Source organism: Leptosomus discolor, unplaced genomic scaffold (genome assembly GCF_034619465.1).
Source record: "Leptosomus discolor isolate bLepDis1 unplaced genomic scaffold, bLepDis1.hap2 HAP2_SCAFFOLD_29, whole genome shotgun sequence".
Classification (NCBI taxonomy): Eukaryota; Metazoa; Chordata; class Aves; order Leptosomiformes; family Leptosomidae; genus Leptosomus; species Leptosomus discolor.
Genome location: NW_028237772.1, coordinates 4,661,285 through 4,680,524, shown reverse-complemented (window position 1 = coordinate 4,680,524; position 19,240 = coordinate 4,661,285).

The following is a 19,240-nucleotide window of genomic DNA, read 5'->3' as shown; positions in this document are numbered from 1 at the left end:
GTTGCATTAACCCATGTATTTCAGCCACTTAACGTCTTAGAGTTGTTCTGATGAAGCACAGACCTTTTAGAGGTCAGCTCACCCGTGGCTTCCTCATCACCCGTGCCGACACTGACTGACTCACTCATGGTATCATCAACACCATAGTGAAGTATGCAAATTATTCCTGTCCAATGGTACCTACTGACCCAATTGGGAACGTAATCAGAGTAACGATGAAAATGCAAGCCAAACCAAGCCAAGCCAATGTGAAAAATGCAAGCCAAACTCAAAGCCAATGTGAAAAATGCAAGCAGCGATTAATCTGGTATCATCAGAGGTTCTTATGCTGTACACCTCATCATACTGGGTGCCTTCCAGTGGTGCACCGAGTGAGATGGCTAACATCTGTCACTTTTTTTTTAAAACTGCTCACTTTCCCTGAGGGAGAAGAGTGTGCCATGGAAGTTCTGCTTTGGTAGAATGTTTTGGCTCTGGACTTTTTCTTGGGAAGATTTGGGGTTATTTATTTTGGTGTGTTTTTTTCTTTTTCTACAGCTCTAGGTTAGGGGAGATGCATTCAAAAGGATGCAACTTGTTCTTGGAAGGGCAGGAGAAGAGATGAGTGGTCGTCCTAGTTTCTGGAGTGGGATTGAGAGCATTGGGAAGGCTCATTTCATAGACTTGAATCAGCGTGTAAAAAGGCCATTTTTCAAAGCAAGAAAATGGTCTGCTGGTCATTTTTACTGGTGATTCAGATTACTCAGAAAATTTAATGCCTCAGATGTGGCAAACGCTAAGTGCTACGCAGCCTCTGGAGTGGACTGGAAGATTAAAATTAATGACAACTTTGAACAGGTGGGTTGGGAGTTTTGAGGAGTGACAGAGAGAGATGTCCGTTTGGTCAGGCAACTTGAAAGTTGAGCTGCATAGTGTCCATCTGATCCCCCTAGATTGCAGTAAGAAAGACAGTGAGTACAATATAAACCTTGAAAAATATTTAATGAGGAGCTTTTCAGCACATGCATGACAGTGGGTGTGGATGCAGTCAGTATCTACCTTCCTAGTCTTTGCGTGGTCCTCTCGATGTAGCTGTAAGTGGCAGTATTCATCTTTTAGACTTGGGTTTATCATTTAAAGTCTATGTCTCCCTAGGTCTCTCTGTCTTGTTGATGGAATAAGAGTTTCCTTCAGAGAGCCATTCAAAGTACCTAGATTTACACCAACTTTAGCCATCTTAAATGCCTTTGTAGGTGCTGCGTAACTACAATTCACAGGCCTTTGGCTTTCTTTTTATCTTATTCTGTTATTGAAGCTACCCCTTCTGCATTCAGGTTTCTCATGGGTTCTCTGGGTTTAAATGTTTAGAAAGCATTTCATTCAGCCATCTGCTCAAGGCAGTATCCTGCAACTTAGAAAGTTGTTCATGCTTGGGATTTTGTTTGTTCCATTGAAATGGAGAACATGAGGTACCAATTCCTTTCAGCGGACATGGATGGAGCAGGTTCAGAATTCTGGGAAACTGTTTCAGGGTCGAATTTGTTTTGGTAGGATTCTACTGAAGGTGCTAAAGGTGACCTAAATTGCTAGGGATGATCATAGGTGCAGGTTTGAAGGGACGGTAACTTCTAGCAGGGAAAAGATGGAGCAGTAGATGAGCAGGAACACGTTCATTGGGAGTTTGAATGACTTGACCGAGGTCATGCACCAAACCCACAGCAGAGTCAGAACAAGACTCAAAGCTACAAATTTCTTCTGCAACATCTTCATCTTGGGACATTCAGCCATTCATTTCAACAGGGAGGTGCTATGCAGCTCAGAAGTGGGGGTTAAGAGACTCGATTAATTACTTGTTTACCAAAATCTCTTTGCTTAGGCACATCCATTCAAAGCGAACCCTTCTAATCACTGGCCTTGTGATCTCAAGTGTTTCTTACTGATCATTGTCAAATGCTTGCACAGTGATGCTGTGGTTCTAAGTCGCAGTGGGCATCTTGTTACCAAGCTTGCTGCTTTGTAAAGATGCGGAATCATCGTGCCAGTAATAGCATCCTCTGTCCATTTCCCACCCTGCTCCCCACCCCCTACTTGGCTGTTTACTTGTATGTTTGTATTTGGCGAAAAAAAATATCCCTTTGCCATAAAGAGCGCAATGTCCAAGCTGCGACTCGCATTAGTGCATTTTATTTGCTCTTGCTGTCACATGGTCCCTGCGGGTCATAATTCACTGTGGTTGTCATCACAGAACAACCTTGCTGGCCCTGTTATTGTTATTGGGTCCAGAAAGACGAGTTGCGGACCTTTTCCAAGTGCTATTTCTGTCGACCGCTAAAAACCTTCAGAACAAAGTTGCCTGTTTTTTAGTGGTGTGAGCCAGACTCTTTATCTGCCTGCAAGCTTTCTGAATCTTAGCACATTGTGAAGATAGCTCCAGGTATTGCAGAGGAGAGCCTAGTTTACTCTTGAATATACTCTGAGCAAGGGTAAGCTTCAGGCCCTGACTGCTGGTATTAAGTACTACTGCTTAAATCACTTTTGCTTAGCTTCTGGTTTGCTTGTAACAGAAGAGTGAGCTCACCTCTGCTTTCAAGCTCCCATGTAAAAGGCGTGCTGCTGACCACCACATAGACTGCCTAATGTTGGTGTGGGCAGCCCAGTGCTGGTCTATGCTGTAAGGAGCTCATTAGGAATACAGTAGCAGGACTGGAAAAAGGCATTGTATATTCCACTGGCTTCAGGATAACAGTTGTCAAATGCCTGCTATTCTGCTCTGCATTTCAACTCTTTTGGGTATTACTTGCAATGCTAATTTGGAGTAAACCTTCCAAGCTGTATGAAGCTGTACAGTATATAGGTAAAGAAATGGCCAGTTCCATAATCCTGCAGATTATGGAAGAAAACACTTTCTAAATACATCGTGGGTGTTGGGAGGGTGGGATTTCTGGAAAGATTTGATGTTGATGTTCATGGGAAAGTTTAAAACCAGAAGCGTAGGAAAGGTCCCCGTATTTTCTCTTATTTTAGGGCGAAGGATGAGGAAGTTGTATCAGTTTAATTCCGATGGGGAAGTCTTAAGTATTTCTTTGCTGAGGGACATATCTTAAGGCAGCAAGAAAGAGACAAATGGATAGGTGCACTCCCACGGCTTCCTCCTTTCACAGCTGTCAGGGCACATGCTGAAGCAGCACAGAGGGAAAGCTCAGGCCTAATGCGGAATGGGAACTGTACAAAGCTGAGTTCTCATCCGGCAGCTTAACGACTGGTGCTGTAGGCAGATCACTTCAGAAAATGCCTCCATTTCTGTCCTGTCTGTAAAACGGGGATTAAAATCTTGGCTTTCTTAAAGGATTTAGTAATCTACTCACAGGAAGAAGTATATGTATCTAAGGAATCAGGGATTAGTTTGGTTCTGTATAAAATTAGTTGAAGCAAGGTCATTGCTCTGATGTTAATGCCTCACCAGGGTCCAGCTAGACTGTCCAGTGGTTCTAGACTAGTGCCTTTCAGACGCTTGCACTAGCACAGTTGAGATCAAAGGTTTTTGATGAAGCAAAACACAAACAAGAAGAGAGTGATTTTCTCTGCCTCTTTTTGTGTATGTTCTTGTAAGCCTAGATAAAGAACACCTTCCTTTGTTACTCATTTATTGGCCCATAGGAGAGGATAACAATCCTTTATTATAGAATTGTTTGGGGGATTTTTTTTCAGTCCCGTGTAAGGCTCGTGACAATGCTGAAGGTCACGAGTTGCAACCACCTTCATGACCCGTGGCGGGGGCTGTTAAGCTTAGGCAAAACAGGATTATTCACTAGTGTGAAATGCTCAGATAAGCTGTTCAAATAGTTGACAAAAACATTTCCGCGCCCGGCCGCAGCTCTTCCCTGCCGCAGCCGCCTGCGCTCCTGTCCGCACCCGAAGCCCCGTGCCCGCAGAGGCAGCTGGGTCTGGAGCTGCCAGCGCCAGCAGCCCCAGAGCAGAATGAGCTCCCTGAGCAGAGGCCGAGGCTCATATACCCCAGGCCCCGCCCCCGGGCAAGTGGTGGGGATGGGACACAAGGGGGGGCGGTGCCGGGGGGGGGGGGGGGGGGGGGGGTGTGGGCAGCAAGGCACACCAACGGGAGGGTGGGGCATGGGGCAAAAAAGTCACGCCCGGGGGGGGCGGTGCTGGGGTGGGGTGCAGAATAACAAAGGCAAACCCGGGAAGGGGAGGGGGTGGGGGCCGGGCAGGGCACGGCCACTGTCGGCGAGGCCATGGGGGGGGCGGTGCTGGGGCGAGGTGCAAAGCAGCAAGGCACGCCCACGGGGGGGGGCGGTGCCGGGGCAGAAAAGGCACACCCGGGGGGGGGGGTCGGGGGGGGGCAAGCAGGGCACGCCTACAGTGGCCAGTGCCGAAGAACGGCAGCAAGGCACGCTCGCGGCGGGGGGGGGAGGCGCCGGGTGGATTTGGGGCCAGGCACACCCACCCTTAGCAAGGCCACCGAGTTGGGGGTGGCATGGGAAAAACCCCACCTGAAGGCAGAGACAGGGGTATGGGGGGGCATAGACAGGTGCAGACGTGGGGCGCATCCTCACGGCTGCTCGATAGTCTCACCTTCAAGTCCTAGGAAGGGAAATGCGGTCACCAACACGCCTCACAAAAAACAAGTTGCCATCCTGCAGGAAGTTCAGAATTCCGGGAAAATCCAGTGCACCTAGAACAAAACAGCACCAAAACTATCAGTTAAAAAAAAAGGCTGTGTGTTTTAAAACCCTCCTGTCACCCCTGAACACCCCGTAGGAAACTGCCGACGTTAAAAAAAAAAAAAAAAACAAACCAAAAAAACCCCAAAACCCAAGCTGCATCCCAGGGCGCTCTCTCCTGTGGGTGCCGCTGGACCCTGCCCAGTCCCACAGCTCTCGCCTCGCCCAGAAGGAGCTCCCTGGGCAGAGCCCGGGGCTCATCTACTCCAGGCCCCCCCGCACCGAACCGGCACTTGGGCATCCTGGAGGACTGCGGGCCCATAGAGCGCAAGTTCGGAGGACTGAGGGGCACTTCCGGCATCATGGAGGACCGCGGGGAAGCGGCGGGAGCCTGCCGGAGCCCCGGAGGAGCCGGTGAGTCCCCCGCGAAACGAGTGCCGGCGGCGCCGCCGTCTCGGGGCCGCATCCGCGTCGTTTCTCTCCGGAGCTGCGGCCGGTGCTTGGAGGGGGGCGAGTGTATGGCGCCGCCGTCTTGTGAAGGCTGAGGCTGCCCGCGGCGGGGATGGGGCCGCGCGGGCAGGAGGGGACAGGCCGCCGCCCCGCCGTGCAGAGCTGCGTTCCTTGCGTGTTTCGGCAGGAATCGCTGTTGAATCCGTCTCGCTCTCGAATCCGTCTCGCTCTCCGCGGCTTCCGGGCAGTTTCTCCGCCGGCCCTGCCGGTCCGCGGTTAGGCCGGCGCGGAGCACCGGTGACGGGACCTGCGTGCGTGCGTGCGTGCGTGCGTGCGTGCGTGAGGGGCTCTTGCGAGAAGCGCCTCACAATAAGCAGGCTCAGCTCCGGGGCGGCGCTAGTAAATGGCGTGGTCCTCGGGCGCCGTTAATTCGTGCCACGCGTTTGAGCTGGAATTTGAGAGAATAGTCTGTTATTTAAATGGCCCGATTGAAGAGTTGACTGGTACAGAAAGCGGGTGAACGAACGGCTCACAGCCAGCGAGCGCTCCGTGTACCGCTGCTGAAGGGAGCAGGAGCAAAGCGCAGGCACCCGACTGACACAAGAGGAAAAGGTTCATTACCGTTGGAAATCACGGTTTCGGATTGTGAATTAGGACTCTAATGAGGGGTCCGTTCACGACGACCGTTACCCTAAACTGCTCCCAATTGGTATTCTATTTCTGCTTCCCAAGGAGAAAATTTTCATCTGATGGTGCTGCGGGGGTATCTTTAATGCATCAGTTTAAGATGGCTAGTATTGTTAAACGGGCACTCATGATGCCCAGTTAGCGTTCGATCTGTTTCTAAAATGAAATCTAAGGTTTTTGTTCGTCGGATTTAATGGGCGTCGGTTTTTTCTTTTAGCTCTACTTGGAAGGAATTGGTACCCGTCCCCTCCTCCCCCCCCCCCAACGGCTATGTTTAAGTTTCGGCAGTCGTGACTCCCTGTTGGTTTTCTAATTTTCCTTTTATTTTAAATCTAAATCTTTTAGCGTTATGTTAGTTCACCACCGCCCGGGAATTCTTTTAGTACCTACGTTTAAACGTAGCCGTTATTGAACGATTCCTTTTTTTATTTCTCTTTATCTAAAAATCTAAAGCTTCGATTACTCTTTTGGTTCTAAGCAGGAGTCACTGTTGCCTCCCAGCTTGCTTACAGCGGTGTGCTCGTTTAAGCGTTAGAGCCTCCCAATTAGTTTCCAGTTCAATTGGTTTAGCAGTGGTTATGTTTAAATGGAGCTGTTCACGACTCCCAATTAGTTTTCTGTCTTTATCACTTCAAGAGGGTCTCTCAACTATTCATTTTTTGAATTGCAATAGGGACCGGGAATAATTACTGCCTGGTTCATTAAGTAACGTCTGCCACTAAATTTAGTCATTACTCAACCCTAGGTAATATTTCTTCTCTTTAGGCGCGCTCTGATATTTTGTGACTTTACCACGAAGTGGATTAACTAGGACGCGTGATTTTTTTCTTTTCCTGTTAGAGTTGTTTCGCTACAGGTATTCCTTCCAGTTAGTGCTCTGTTGTTGATATTCTGCTGCTTGCCCTTTGATTACATCAATGGGGAGTAAGTACTGTCTGCAAAGCGGGAAGCAATAGCTAGAGCGGACGACGGGCAGTATTTGCTCCCAAAGACTATTCTGGTTACTGTGACGGACATTTTTATTTTAAACGTTTTGACGTAAACGAGCGGTAAAAATTAAACTAATAGAAACTGACCACTTTGGAATTCCCCAGGAAAAACGACCGGAGCGAGGACGCCTGCCGCGGTCCACTTGGGACGCTCGACGGTTTTGCACTCCGTCTCCAAAGTTTGAAGCTCCGCGGAGCGCAACCTCCCCGAGCGGCGACTCGGCCTGTAGCCACCGCCCGCTCTTCTCTCCGGCTCCGCCACCCGTTTTTCCAGAGCAGCCCAAAATCCCGGGGAAGCGAACCCGCGCACAGCAGATACGCCGCGACACCAAACCTCCGGCTGTCCAGCTGCGCCGCCCCCGACCGTCGCTGCTGCGCCAACGGGAGCCTCCGGCCGACGCGGTGCCGAGCGCCCGCGACCCCGTCGGCCGCCGGCTCTGCCAGCGGCGCGGTCCGGCGAAATCCGCGACGCTGCCGAGTCTGCGGCGAGTCCGGGGCGTGTTTTTTTAGCGAAGGAAAATGCCGTTTCAAGTCTCAAGTCCGACCTGCAAGGAAAAAGAAAGCCCGCGTAACAAGGCTAGACCCGTTCCTGTCTGTTGCAGAACTTGTACCAGCGCTACATTCTGGACGGGACCGAATGACAAAGCCGAATGACAGCCTGCAAGAATCCTCCTCTCAGAGCTCTCTGGTTGCAAAGGGACTATTGTAGATCACCAGCAGTTGTAAGACACTGAGACTCCTACTTTTCTCCATCTGCCTCCCTCAACAGAAATAAGTCCCAAAGGACAGAAAACCCCAGGAAAGGGTTGAAACCAAACCGAACCCAAAGCAAAAACCAAAACCAAGGAAAAACCGTCGGGGAAAAGAGCCCCAAAGCATCAGGAACTGTACCAAGCACCTTAAGTAACACTGAAGCGACTCGAACCAAAACAAGTGACAAAGCAGCTCAGGAGAGGTGCCAGGAAAGACAAATGAGTCCACACAGAGCAACGCCCGTGTCCTTCTGAGAGGACTAGGCAGGTGAGAGAAGGCCCTTTGAAGGCCCGTGGTTCTGAGAAGGCCACTTGTCACGCAGATTGATTCTGGTGCCTGGATGGGAAATGGAGGGGACTGAGGGGCACACGAAGGGGAGGGAGGAACTCGGACAGCTTACGGAGATGCCTGCGGTGCAAAGCCAAAAAGACGGCTGCAGGATGGCTCGGCGTCGGTGCCATCGACCCCCCCCAAAAGATGCTGTGACCCCACTTGGGGACGACAGCCTCTGGCCCCGGCGCCCCCGGGGCTGGGCAGAGGCAGCAGCGCTCGGCATAGCTGGTGGCAGGGGGCCCGACGGGGTGGAACGCGTCCCGGCAGGGCCTGGCCAGGCCCAGGAGCACATCTGGTCCTCGCTGAGGGGCTGGAGCCGATGGGGCCCTGAGGAGTACAGGGGTGGCCTGGTGTCCCCGGCCGCAGCTCTTCCCTGCCGCAGCCGCCTGCGCTCCTGTCCGCGCCCGAAGCCCCGTGCCCGCAGAGGCAGCTGGGTCTGGAGCTGCCAGCGCCAGCAGCCCCAGAGCAGAATGAGCTCCCTGAGCAGAGGCCGAGGCTCATATACCCCAGGCCCCGCCCCCGGGCAAGTGGTGGGGATGGGACACAAGGGGGGGCGGTGCCGGGGGGTGGGGGGGGGGGTGGGGGGGGTGGGCAGCAAGGCACGCCAACGGGAGGGTGGGGCATGGGGCAAAAAAGTCACGCCCGGGGGGGGGGGCGGTGCTGGGGTGGGGTGCAGAATAACAAAGGCAAACCCGGGAAGGGGAGGGGGTGGGGGCCGGGCAGGGCACGGCCACTGTCGGCGAGGCCATGGGGGGGGCGGTGCTGGGGCGAGGTGCAAAGCAGCAAGGCACTCCCACGGGGGGGGGGGGCGGTGCCGGGGCAGAAAAGGCACACCCGGGGGGGGGGTCGGGGGGGGGGCAAGCAGGGCACGCCTACAGTGGCCAGTGCCGAAGAACGGCAGCAAGGCACGCTCGCGGCGGGGGGGGGAGGCGCCGGGTGGATTTGGGGCCAGGCACACCCACCCTTAGCAAGGCCACCGAGTTGGGGGTGGCATGGGAAAAACCCCACCTGAAGGCAGAGACAGGGGTATGGGGGGGCATAGACAGGTGCAGACGTGGGGCGCATCCTCACGGCTGCTCGATAGTCTCACCTTCAAGTCCTAGGAAGGGAAATGCGGTCACCAACACGCCTCACAAAAAACAAGTTGCCATCCTGCAGGAAGTTCAGAATTCCGGGAAAATCCAGTGCACCTAGAACAAAACAGCACCAAAACTATCAGTTAAAAAAAAAGGCTGTGTGTTTTAAAACCCTCCTGTCACCCCTGAACACCCCGTAGGAAACTGCCGACGTTAAAAAAAAAAAAAAAAACAAACCAAAAAAAAAAAAAAAAAAACCCAAACCAAAAAAACCCCAAAACCCAAGCTGCATCCCAGGGCGCTCTCTCCTGTGGGTGCCGCTGGACCCTGCCCAGTCCCACAGCTCTCGCCTCGCCCAGAAGGAGCTCCCTGGGCAGAGCCCGGGGCTCATCTACTCCAGGCCCCCCCCGCACCGAACCGGCACTTGGGCATCCTGGAGGACTGCGGGCCCATAGAGCGCAAGTTCGGAGGACTGAGGGGCACTTCCGGCATCATGGAGGACCGCGGGGAAGCGGCGGGAGCCTGCCGGAGCCCCGGAGGAGCCGGTGAGTCCCCCGCGAAACGAGTGCCGGCGGCGCCGCCGTCTCGGGGCCGCATCCGCGTCGTTTCTCTCCGGAGCTGCGGCCGGTGCTTGGAGGGGGGCGAGTGTATGGCGCCGCCGTCTTGTGAAGGCTGAGGCTGCCCGCGGCGGGGATGGGGCCGCGCGGGCAGGAGGGGACAGGCCGCCGCCCCGCCGTGCAGAGCTGCGTTCCTTGCGTGTTTCGGCAGGAATCGCTGTTGAATCCGTCTCGCTCTCGAATCCGTCTCGCTCTCCGCGGCTTCCGGGCAGTTTCTCCGCCGGCCCTGCCGGTCCGCGGTTAGGCCGGCGCGGAGCACCGGTGACGGGACCTGCGTGCGTGCGTGCGTGCGTGCGTGCGTGCGTGCGTGAGGGGCTCTTGCGAGAAGCGCCTCACAATAAGCAGGCTCAGCTCCGGGGCGGCGCTAGTAAATGGCGTGGTCCTCGGGCGCCGTTAATTCGTGCCACGCGTTTGAGCTGGAATTTGAGAGAATAGTCTGTTATTTAAATGGCCCGATTGAAGAGTTGACTGGTACAGAAAGCGGGTGAACGAACGGCTCACAGCCAGCGAGCGCTCCGTGTACCGCTGCTGAAGGGAGCGGGAGCAAAGCGCAGGCACCCGACTGACACAAGAGGAAAAGGTTCATTACCGTTGGAAATCACGGTTTCGGATTGTGAATTAGGACTCTAATGAGGGGTCCGTTCACGACGACCGTTACCCTAAACTGCTCCCAATTGGTATTCTATTTCTGCTTCCCAAGGAGAAAATTTTCATCTGATGGTGCTGCGGGGGTATCTTTAATGCATCAGTTTAAGATGGCTAGTATTGTTAAACGGGCACTCATGATGCCCAGTTAGCGTTCGATCTGTTTCTAAAATGAAATCTAAGGTTTTTGTTCGTCGGATTTAATGGGCGTCGGTTTTTTCTTTTAGCTCTACTTGGAAGGAATTGGTACCCGTCCCCTCCTCCCCCCCCCCCAACGGCTATGTTTAAGTTTCGGCAGTCGTGACTCCCTGTTGGTTTTCTAATTTTCCTTTTATTTTAAATCTAAATCTTTTAGCGTTATGTTAGTTCACCACCGCCCGGGAATTCTTTTAGTACCTACGTTTAAACGTAGCCGTTATTGAACGATTCCTTTTTTTATTTCTCTTTATCTAAAAATCTAAAGCTTCGATTACTCTTTTGGTTCTAAGCAGGAGTCACTGTTGCCTCCCAGCTTGCTTACAGCGGTGTGCTCGTTTAAGCGTTAGAGCCTCCCAATTAGTTTCCAGTTCAATTGGTTTAGCAGTGGTTATGTTTAAATGGAGCTGTTCACGACTCCCAATTAGTTTTCTGTCTTTATCACTTCAAGAGGGTCTCTCAACTATTCATTTTTTGAATTGCAATAGGGACCGGGAATAATTACTGCCTGGTTCATCAAGTAACATCTGCCACTAAATTTAGTCATTACTCAACCCTAGGTAATATTTCTTCTCTTTAGGCGCGCTCTGATATTTTGTGACTTTACCACGAAGTGGATTAACTAGGACGCGTGATTTTTTTCTTTTCCTGTTAGAGTTGTTTCGCTACAGGTATTCCTTCCAGTTAGTGCTCTGTTGTTGATATTCTGCTGCTTGCCCTTTGATTACATCAATGGGGAGTAAGTACTGTCTGCAAAGCGGGAAGCAATAGCTAGAGCGGACGACGGGCAGTATTTGCTCCCAAAGACTATTCTGGTTACTGTGACGGACATTTTTATTTTAAACGTTTTGACGTAAACGAGCGGTAAAAATTAAACTAATAGAAACTGACCACTTTGGAATTCCCCAGGAAAAACGACCGGAGCGAGGACGCCTGCCGCGGTCCACTTGGGACGCTCGACGGTTTTGCACTCCGTCTCCAAAGTTTGAAGCTCCGCGGAGCGCAACCTCCCCGAGCGGCGACTCGGCCTGTAGCCACCGCCCGCTCTTCTCTCCGGCTCCGCCACCCGTTTTTCCAGAGCAGCCCAAAATCCCGGGGAAGCGAACCCGCGCACAGCAGATACGCCGCGACACCAAACCTCCGGCTGTCCAGCTGCGCCGCCCCCGACCGTCGCTGCTGCGCCAACGGGAGCCTCCGGCCGACGCGGTGCCGAGCGCCCGCGACCCCGTCGGCCGCCGGCTCTGCCAGCGGCGCGGTCCGGCGAAATCCGCGACGCTGCCGAGTCTGCGGCGAGTCCGGGGCGTGTTTTTTTAGCGAAGGAAAATGCCGTTTCAAGTCTCAAGTCCGACCTGCAAGGAAAAAGAAAGCCCGCGTAACAAGGCTAGACCCGTTCCTGTCTGTTGCAGAACTTGTACCAGCGCTACATTCTGGACGGGACCGAATGACAAAGCCGAATGACAGCCTGCAAGAATCCTCCTCTCAGAGCTCTCTGGTTGCAAAGGGACTATTGTAGATCACCAGCAGTTGTAAGACACTGAGACTCCTACTTTTCTCCATCTGCCTCCCTCAACAGAAATAAGTCCCAAAGGACAGAAAACCCCAGGAAAGGGTTGAAACCAAACCGAACCCAAAGCAAAAACCAAAACCAAGGAAAAACCGTCGGGGAAAAGAGCCCCAAAGCATCAGGAACTGTACCAAGCACCTTAAGTAACACTGAAGCGACTCGAACCAAAACAAGTGACAAAGCAGCTCAGGAGAGGTGCCAGGAAAGACAAATGAGTCCACACAGAGCAACGCCCGTGTCCTTCTGAGAGGACTAGGCAGGTGAGAGAAGGCCCTTTGAAGGCCCGTGGTTCTGAGAAGGCCACTTGTCACGCAGATTGATTCTGGTGCCTGGATGGGAAATGGAGGGGACTGAGGGGCACACGAAGGGGAGGGAGGAACTCGGACAGCTTACGGAGATGCCTGCGGTGCAAAGCCAAAAAGACGGCTGCAGGATGGCTCGGCGTCGGTGCCATCGACCCCCCCCAAAAGATGCTGTGACCCCACTTGGGGACGACAGCCTCTGGCCCCGGCGCCCCCGGGGCTGGGCAGAGGCAGCAGCGCTCGGCATAGCTGGTGGCAGGGGGCCCGACGGGGTGGAACGCGTCCCGGCAGGGCCTGGCCAGGCCCAGGAGCACATCTGGTCCTCGCTGAGGGGCTGGAGCCGATGGGGCCCTGAGGAGTACAGGGGTGGCCTGGTGTCCCCGGCCGCAGCTCTTCCCTGCCGCAGCCGCCTGCGCTCCTGTCCGCGCCCGAAGCCCCGTGCCCGCAGAGGCAGCTGGGTCTGGAGCTGCCAGCGCCAGCAGCCCCAGAGCAGAATGAGCTCCCTGAGCAGAGGCCGAGGCTCATATACCCCAGGCCCCGCCCCCGGGCAAGTGGTGGGGATGGGACACAAGGGGGGGCGGTGCCGGGGGGTGGGGGGGGGGGTGGGGGGGGTGGGCAGCAAGGCACGCCAACGGGAGGGTGGGGCATGGGGCAAAAAAGTCACGCCCGGGGGGGGGGGCGGTGCTGGGGTGGGGTGCAGAATAACAAAGGCAAACCCGGGAAGGGGAGGGGGTGGGGGCCGGGCAGGGCACGGCCACTGTCGGCGAGGCCATGGGGGGGGCGGTGCTGGGGCGAGGTGCAAAGCAGCAAGGCACTCCCACGGGGGGGGGGGGCGGTGCCGGGGCAGAAAAGGCACACCCGGGGGGGGGGTCGGGGGGGGGGCAAGCAGGGCACGCCTACAGTGGCCAGTGCCGAAGAACGGCAGCAAGGCACGCTCGCGGCGGGGGGGGGAGGCGCCGGGTGGATTTGGGGCCAGGCACACCCACCCTTAGCAAGGCCACCGAGTTGGGGGTGGCATGGGAAAAACCCCACCTGAAGGCAGAGACAGGGGTATGGGGGGGCATAGACAGGTGCAGACGTGGGGCGCATCCTCACGGCTGCTCGATAGTCTCACCTTCAAGTCCTAGGAAGGGAAATGCGGTCACCAACACGCCTCACAAAAAACAAGTTGCCATCCTGCAGGAAGTTCAGAATTCCGGGAAAATCCAGTGCACCTAGAACAAAACAGCACCAAAACTATCAGTTAAAAAAAAAGGCTGTGTGTTTTAAAACCCTCCTGTCACCCCTGAACACCCCGTAGGAAACTGCCGACGTTAAAAAAAAAAAAAAAAACAAACCAAAAAAAAAAAAAAAAAAACCCAAACCAAAAAAACCCCAAAACCCAAGCTGCATCCCAGGGCGCTCTCTCCTGTGGGTGCCGCTGGACCCTGCCCAGTCCCACAGCTCTCGCCTCGCCCAGAAGGAGCTCCCTGGGCAGAGCCCGGGGCTCATCTACTCCAGGCCCCCCCCGCACCGAACCGGCACTTGGGCATCCTGGAGGACTGCGGGCCCATAGAGCGCAAGTTCGGAGGACTGAGGGGCACTTCCGGCATCATGGAGGACCGCGGGGAAGCGGCGGGAGCCTGCCGGAGCCCCGGAGGAGCCGGTGAGTCCCCCGCGAAACGAGTGCCGGCGGCGCCGCCGTCTCGGGGCCGCATCCGCGTCGTTTCTCTCCGGAGCTGCGGCCGGTGCTTGGAGGGGGGCGAGTGTATGGCGCCGCCGTCTTGTGAAGGCTGAGGCTGCCCGCGGCGGGGATGGGGCCGCGCGGGCAGGAGGGGACAGGCCGCCGCCCCGCCGTGCAGAGCTGCGTTCCTTGCGTGTTTCGGCAGGAATCGCTGTTGAATCCGTCTCGCTCTCGAATCCGTCTCGCTCTCCGCGGCTTCCGGGCAGTTTCTCCGCCGGCCCTGCCGGTCCGCGGTTAGGCCGGCGCGGAGCACCGGTGACGGGACCTGCGTGCGTGCGTGCGTGCGTGCGTGAGGGGCTCTTGCGAGAAGCGCCTCACAATAAGCAGGCTCAGCTCCGGGGCGGCGCTAGTAAATGGCGTGGTCCTCGGGCGCCGTTAATTCGTGCCACGCGTTTGAGCTGGAATTTGAGAGAATAGTCTGTTATTTAAATGGCCCGATTGAAGAGTTGACTGGTACAGAAAGCGGGTGAACGAACGGCTCACAGCCAGCGAGCGCTCCGTGTACCGCTGCTGAAGGGAGCAGGAGCAAAGCGCAGGCACCCGACTGACACAAGAGGAAAAGGTTCATTACCGTTGGAAATCACGGTTTCGGATTGTGAATTAGGACTCTAATGAGGGGTCCGTTCACGACGACCGTTACCCTAAACTGCTCCCAATTGGTATTCTATTTCTGCTTCCCAAGGAGAAAATTTTCATCTGATGGTGCTGCGGGGGTATCTTTAATGCATCAGTTTAAGATGGCTAGTATTGTTAAACGGGCACTCATGATGCCCAGTTAGCGTTCGATCTGTTTCTAAAATGAAATCTAAGGTTTTTGTTCGTCGGATTTAATGGGCGTCGGTTTTTTCTTTTAGCTCTACTTGGAAGGAATTGGTACCCGTCCCCTCCTCCCCCCCCCCCAACGGCTATGTTTAAGTTTCGGCAGTCGTGACTCCCTGTTGGTTTTCTAATTTTCCTTTTATTTTAAATCTAAATCTTTTAGCGTTATGTTAGTTCACCACCGCCCGGGAATTCTTTTAGTACCTACGTTTAAACGTAGCCGTTATTGAACGATTCCTTGTTTTATTTCTCTTTATCTAAAAATCTAAAGCTTCGATTACTCTTTTGGTTCTAAGCAGGAGTCACTGTTGCCTCCCAGCTTGCTTACAGCGGTGTGCTCGTTTAAGCGTTAGAGCCTCCCAATTAGTTTCCAGTTCAATTGGTTTAGCAGTGGTTATGTTTAAATGGAGCTGTTCACGACTCCCAATTAGTTTTCTGTCTTTATCACTTCAAGAGGGTCTCTCAACTATTCATTTTTTGAATTGCAATAGGGACCGGGAATAATTACTGCCTGGTTCATCAAGTAACATCTGCCACTAAATTTAGTCATTACTCAACCCTAGGTAATATTTCTTCTCTTTAGGCGCGCTCTGATATTTTGTGACTTTACCACGAAGTGGATTAACTAGGACGCGTGATTTTTTTCTTTTCCTGTTAGAGTTGTTTCGCTACAGGTATTCCTTCCAGTTAGTGCTCTGTTGTTGATATTCTGCTGCTTGCCCTTTGATTACATCAATGGGGAGTAAGTACTGTCTGCAAAGCGGGAAGCAATAGCTAGAGCGGACGACGGGCAGTATTTGCTCCCAAAGACTATTCTGGTTACTGTGACGGACATTTTTATTTTAAACGTTTTGACGTAAACGAGCGGTAAAAATTAAACTAATAGAAACTGACCACTTTGGAATTCCCCAGGAAAAACGACCGGAGCGAGGACGCCTGCCGCGGTCCACTTGGGACGCTCGACGGTTTTGCACTCCGTCTCCAAAGTTTGAAGCTCCGCGGAGCGCAACCTCCCCGAGCGGCGACTCGGCCTGTAGCCACCGCCCGCTCTTCTCTCCGGCTCCGCCACCCGTTTTTCCAGAGCAGCCCAAAATCCCGGGGAAGCGAACCCGCGCACAGCAGATACGCCGCGACACCAAACCTCCGGCTGTCCAGCTGCGCCGCCCCCGACCGTCGCTGCTGCGCCAACGGGAGCCTCCGGCCGACGCGGTGCCGAGCGCCCGCGACCCCGTCGGCCGCCGGCTCTGCCAGCGGCGCGGTCCGGCGAAATCCGCGACGCTGCCGAGTCTGCGGCGAGTCCGGGGCGTGTTTTTTTAGCGAAGGAAAATGCCGTTTCAAGTCTCAAGTCCGACCTGCAAGGAAAAAGAAAGCCCGCGTAACAAGGCTAGACCCGTTCCTGTCTGTTGCAGAACTTGTACCAGCGCTACATTCTGGACGGGACCGAATGACAAAGCCGAATGACAGCCTGCAAGAATCCTCCTCTCAGAGCTCTCTGGTTGCAAAGGGACTATTGTAGATCACCAGCAGTTGTAAGACACTGAGACTCCTACTTTTCTCCATCTGCCTCCCTCAACAGAAATAAGTCCCAAAGGACAGAAAACCCCAGGAAAGGGTTGAAACCAAACCGAACCCAAAGCAAAAACCAAAACCAAGGAAAAACCGTCGGGGAAAAGAGCCCCAAAGCATCAGGAACTGTACCAAGCACCTTAAGGAACACTGAAGCGACTCGAACCAAAACAAGTGACAAAGCAGCTCAGGAGAGGTGCCAGGAAAGACAAATGAGTCCACACAGAGCAACGCCCGTGTCCTTCTGAGAGGACTAGGCAGGTGAGAGAAGGCCCTTTGAAGGCCCGTGGTTCTGAGAAGGCCACTTGTCACGCAGATTGATTCTGGTGCCTGGATGGGAAATGGAGGGGACTGAGGGGCACACGAAGGGGAGGGAGGAACTCGGACAGCTTACGGAGATGCCTGCGGTGCAAAGCCAAAAAGACGGCTGCAGGATGGCTCGGCGTCGGTGCCATCGACCCCCCCCAAAAGATGCTGTGACCCCACTTGGGGACGACAGCCTCTGGCCCCGGCGCCCCCGGGGCTGGGCAGAGGCAGCAGCGCTCGGCATAGCTGGTGGCAGGGGGCCCGACGGGGTGGAACGCGTCCCGGCAGGGCCTGGCCAGGCCCAGGAGCACATCTGGTCCTCGCTGAGGGGCTGGAGCCGATGGGGCCCTGAGGAGTACAGGGGTGGCCTGGTGTCCCCGGCCGCAGCTCTTCCCTGCCGCAGCCGCCTGCGCTCCTGTCCGCGCCCGAAGCCCCGTGCCCGCAGAGGCAGCTGGGTCTGGAGCTGCCAGCGCCAGCAGCCCCAGAGCAGAATGAGCTCCCTGAGCAGAGGCCGAGGCTCATATACCCCAGGCCCCGCCCCCGGGCAAGTGGTGGGGATGGGACACAAGGGGGGGCGGTGCCGGGGGGTGGGGGGGGGGGGGGTGGGGGGGGTGGGCAGCAAGGCACGCCAACGGGAGGGTGGGGCATGGGGCAAAAAAGTCACGCCCGGGGGGGGGGGCGGTGCTGGGGTGGGGTGCAGAATAACAAAGGCAAACCCGGGAAGGGGAGGGGGTGGGGGCCGGGCAGGGCACGGCCACTGTCGGCGAGGCCATGGGGGGGGCGGTGCTGGGGCGAGGTGCAAAGCAGCAAGGCACTCCCACGGGGGGGGGGGGCGGTGCCGGGGCAGAAAAGGCACACCCGGGGGGGGGGTCGGGGGGGGGGCAAGCAGGGCACGCCTACAGTGGCCAGTGCCGAAGAACGGCAGCAAGGCACGCTCGCGGCGGGGGAGGGAGGCGCCGGGTGGATTTGGGGCCAGGCACACCCACCCTTAGCAAGGCCACCGAGTTGGGGGTGGCATGGGAAAAACCCCACCTGAAGGCAGAGACAGGGGTATGGGGGGGCATAGACAGGTGCAGACGTGGGGCGCATCCTCACGGCTGCTCGATAGTCTCACCTTCAAGTCCTAGGAAGGGAAATGCGGTCACCAACACGCCTCACAAAAAACAAGTTGCCATCCTGCAGGAAGTTCAGAATTCCGGGAAAATCCGGTGCACCTAGAACAAAACAGCACCAAAACTATCAGTTAAAAAAAAAGGCTGTGTGTTTTAAAACCCTCCTGTCACCCCTGAACACCCCGTAGGAAACTGCCGACGTTAAAAAAAAAAAACCAAAAAAAACCAAAAAAAAAAAAAAAAAAAAAACCAAACCAAAAAAACCCCAAAACCCAAGCTGCATCCCAGGGCGCTCTCTCCTGTGGGTGCCGCTGGACCCTGCCCAGTCCCACAGCTCTCGCCTCGCCCAGAAGGAGCTCCCTGGGCAGAGCCCGGGGCTCATCTACTCCAGGCCCCCCCGCACCGAACCGGCACTTGGGCATCCTGGAGGACTGCGGGCCCATAGAGCGCAAGTTCGGAGGACTGAGGGGCACTTCCGGCATCATGGAGGACCGCGGGGAAGCGGCGGGAGCCTGCCGGAGCCCCGGAGGAGCCGGTGAGTCCCCCGCGAAACGAGTGCCGGCGGCGCCGCCGTCTCGGGGCCGCATCCGCGTCGTTTCTCTCCGGAGCTGCGGCCGGTGCTTGGAGGGGGGCGAGTGTATGGCGCCGCCGTCTTGTGAAGGCTGAGGCTGCCCGCGGCGGGGATGGGGCCGCGCGGGCAGGAGGGGACGGGCCGCCGCCCCGCCGTGCAGAGCTGCGTTCCTTGCGTGTTTCGGCAGGAATCGCTGTTGAATCCGTCTCGCCCTCGAATCCGTCTCGCTCTCCGCGGCTTCCGGGCAGTTTCTCCGCCGGCCCTGCCGGTCCGCGGTTAGGCCGGCGCGGAGCACCGGTGACGGGACCTGCGTGCGTGCGTGCGTGCGTGAGGGGCTCTTGCGAGAAGCGCCTCACAATAAGCAGGCTCAGCTCCGGGGCGGCGCTAGTAAATGGCGTGGTCCTCGGGCGCCGTTAATTCGTGCCACGCGTTTGAGCTGGAATTTGAGAGAATAGTCTGTTATTTAAATGGCCCGATTGAAGAGTTGACTGGTACAGAAAGCGGGTGAACGAACGGCTCACAGCCAGCGAGCGCTCCGTGTACCGCTGCTGAAGGGAGCAGGAGCAAAGCGCAGGCACCCGACTGACACAAGAGGAAAAGGTTCATTACCGTTGGAAATCACGGTTTCGGATTGTGAATTAGGACTCTAATGAGGGGTCCGTTCACGACGACCGTTACCCTAAACTGCTCCCAATTGGTATTCTATTTCTGCTTCCCAAGGAGAAAATTTTCATCTGATGGTGCTGCGGGGGTATCTTTAATGCATCAGTTTAAGATGGCTAGTATTGTTAAACGGGCACTCATGATGCCCAGTTAGCGTTCGATCTGTTTCTAAAATGAAATCTAAGGGTTTTGTTCGTCGGATTTAATGGGC